General features: G+C 43.3%; 1 non-coding gene across 1 annotated transcript; it reads left to right on the top strand.

Annotated features, from left to right (window-relative positions):
• The first annotated feature begins 243 nt into the window (after window positions 1–243).
• TRNAG-GCC (transfer RNA glycine (anticodon GCC)) lies at window positions 244–314 on the top strand. The gene has a single exon. It is a non-coding gene; the product is annotated as a tRNA-Gly (tRNA).
• Window positions 315–3539: the final 3225 nt, after the last annotated feature.

The raw sequence follows: 3539 nt of genomic DNA, 5'->3' as shown, positions 1-3539 counted from the left end.
ACCCCTCCATTTGACCACACGGTCTGCAGTGTCTCTTTACAGCGCTTCCCGTAAACAGTGGACCTCTATGTCTCCACATTTTGCCTCTGGATCAAGCCTTGTGAGTTTCCTTGGCCAACAGAATATGACAGAAATGAGTTATGGAGACATCTAATCCAATCACTCTGATCTCGTGTGGACCCCTGAAATGCAAGATCCTCCCAATTCTTTTATTGAAATATGCCGGTAAGAATTTTGAGCCTTGCATTGGTGGTTCAGTGGTAGAATTCTCGCCTGCCATGCGGGAGGCCTGGGTTCAATTCCCAGCTGATGCATCGCACTGTGTTTTGGGCTTCTCTGGTGACTCGGTTGGTAAAGAAACTGCCTGCAGTGCAGGAGACCTGGGCTCAGTCCCCGGGTCGGGAAGATCCCCTGGAGAAGGGAATGGCTACCCACTCCAGTGTTCTTGCCTGGGAACTCCTAGGGACAGAGGGGCCTGGTGGGCTACAGTCCACGGGGCTGCAAAGAGTCAGACACCGCTGAGTAACTACACACACAAGAATTTTGAGACAAATACGATCATTTTGCTGGAAATTTGCAGGCATCATTCTCCATAACTGTGAATGCACATCCTATTTTTAGTAAGGGAAAATGGATCTAAGTATGCCATACCTGAGAATAACAGTTGTCACTTATTAATCTTCTCTAGTCCCATGGGAAGGAAACTTCCACTGCAGTGCCAGAGGTCTTGGGCAGTCCCAAGTGTATTTCCCAGGTATCTCCTGAGGTTCTTTGGCAACAGCTATCTTAAGCTAGCTATGCTTATTCCTTTTTGTAAATCCTAATGGCTCTTGGTTAATGATAAACTATCTTAAAATTGTCTAATAAAATAATATGACAGAAATGAGCATGCCAGTCCTAAGCCTGGACCTAAGAGGCCTTGGACATAGCTCTTTCTTTCTTGGAAACATGTCAAGATCCCTGTGAACAAGCTCAGGCTTGCCCATAGGAGAGTAAGAGATCATATCAAACAAACACAAGTTATCTCCGTTGTTCCAGCCAAGGCCCAAGACACGCAAGGGAGCCTATTCAAGATCAGCAAACAACTCACAGCTGACCCAAAAGATGACCTCACATGCATGAGTGAATCCAGCCAAGACTGAAGAACTACCTACCTGATCCATAGGTTGTAGGTAAATAATAAATGCTTATTGTTTTAAGTCACCGAGTCTGGGGGTAGTTTGTCAGGTAGCAATAGTTTACTGCCATGCCTGGCCGGGCTGGGCCTGCTGTCCCCCATGACCATATTTAACTGGGGGAGCAGCCCCCTTGAGAGGAGGCTGGAATGCCGCGGCTCCTCACTGCTCCGGCCACTGTCCCCTCTTGTCTTTCTGACACAGAAGCTGAGTGATAGTTGACACTAATTGTCATTCTCTTTTTTGTTTTTAATGAGTTATATGCTCTTTTGTAGGTCTATTTTCTCAAAGTACGGAACAACAGTGAGAGTTGTAGCATAATAATGGTAGGATTACTAAGTTTTGTTGTTGGTAACTGTATATTGTCACCCTGTTTATTTAATTTATATGCAGAGTATATCATGCCAGGCTGGATGAAGCACAAGTTGGAATCCAGATTGCCAGGAGAAATATCAATAACTTCAGATATGCAGATGATACCACCCTTATGGCAGAAAGTAAAGAGGAACTAAAGAACCTCTTGATGAAGGTGAAAAAGGAGAGTGAAAAAGCTTAAAACTCAGCATTCAAAAACTAAGATCACGGCATCCAGTCCCATCACTTCATGGGATATAGATGGGGAAACAATGGGAACAGTGAGACTATTTTCTTGGATTCCAAAATCACTGCAGATGGTGACTGCAGCCATGAAATTAACAGATGTTTGCTCCTTGGAAGAGAAGTTATGACAAACCTAGACAGTGTGTTAAAAAGCAGAGACATTACTTTGCTGACAAAGGTCCATATAGCCAAAGCTTTTGTTTTTCCAGTAGTCATGTATGGATGTGAGAGTTGGACCGTAAAGAAGGCTGAGAACCAAATAATTGATGCTTTGGAACTGTGGTGGTGGAGAAGGCTCTTGAAAGTTCCTTGGACAGCAAGGAGTTCAAACTAGTCAATCCTAAAGGAAACCAGTCCTGAATGTTCATTGGATGGACTGATGCTGAAGCTGAAACTCCAATACTTTGGCCACCTGATTTGAAGAGCCAACTCGTTGAAAAAGACCCTGATGCTGGGAAAGATAAAAAGCAGAAGGAGAAGGGGATGACAGAGGATGAGATGGTTGGATGGCATCACCAGCTCAATGGACATGAGTTTGAGCAGGCTCAGGGAAATGGTGGAGGACAGGGAGGCCTGGCGTGCTGCAGTCCATGGGGTCGCAAAGAGTCAGACAAGACTGAGTATCTGTTGGTGTCTGAGTGTCTGAGCAGCATTGCTGGTAACACTGATTGAACAGTTACATGCGCTGTAGTGCATGACATCATTTAATCTCTATACCACACTATGAAGTAGATGTTATTCTTCCCATTTTAAAGACAAAGAAACAGAGGTTGAGAGCGTAAGTGACTTAACTGTTGAGCCACAAGCAGGCTTGACAAAGTCATGTCTTAAACATTCCTCTGGCCACATTGTCTTTACCTATGATCTTTAACAAGAAGGCCATCTTAAACTTTAAGTTGTTTGTGTTGACTAATTGAGAGGTCTTAACTCTCACTAGTAACATCTCATTATCATTCTTGAGTGGCTGTTTTTCTCGTCATTTGGTTAACAGCACACCAAGAGTTCTTATAACCATGACTATCAATACAGATTGAGAGAGCTTTATATTCTAAGCAAAACGAGTGACGGGAAAAGCATCCTCTTACACCCACTCCCCACGAGTACCTTAGTTTGAACTCTTGATTGAGACCCTGTAGGCTTCAGTTTTCTCTGTAAAATGAGATTAAAAACATATGCCTTGGGCTTCCCAGGTGACGTTAGTGATTAAGAACCCGCTCGCCACAGCAAGAGACGTAAGAGAGATGGGTTCGATCCCTGGGTCGGGAAGATCCCCTGGAGAAGGGCATGGCAACCACTCCAGTGTTCTTGCCTGGAGAATCCCACGGCCAGAGGAGCCTGGCAGGTTACAGTCCATGGGGTCGCAAAGGGTCAGACATGACTAAAGTGACTTAGCACGCACACATGCCTTGGTGGATTCTTTAAGAATTAAGCTTAGCAGAACAGACAATGATTGGTGCATAAATTCTGGGGCTAGATTGACAAAGTTTGAATCCCAGATTTCCCGCTTATTAGCTAAATCCATGAATAGAGCCTGGACAGATGCAAACTGTCTCTAATAGATGTTCAATGAAATTATTTTAGTCCCTTTCCCCTGTAAGAATTATTTCTAAACTTTACTTGGTTCTGGTAAATTATTATCAATTAAAGCTAATTTTAAAGCAGATTATTTATTTGGAAATATCCTAAGAACTGATAGGGACCAAAATAACGTCAATTTGTTAAGTACTAAATAACTTTGATAAGAATTATAAAATATTTATACCT

The sequence above is a fragment of the Muntiacus reevesi genome, chromosome 16 (genome assembly GCF_963930625.1).
Source record: "Muntiacus reevesi chromosome 16, mMunRee1.1, whole genome shotgun sequence".
In the NCBI taxonomy this organism is placed as follows: Eukaryota; Metazoa; Chordata; class Mammalia; order Artiodactyla; family Cervidae; genus Muntiacus; species Muntiacus reevesi.
This window is presented reverse-complemented; position numbering and strand designations above follow the sequence as displayed.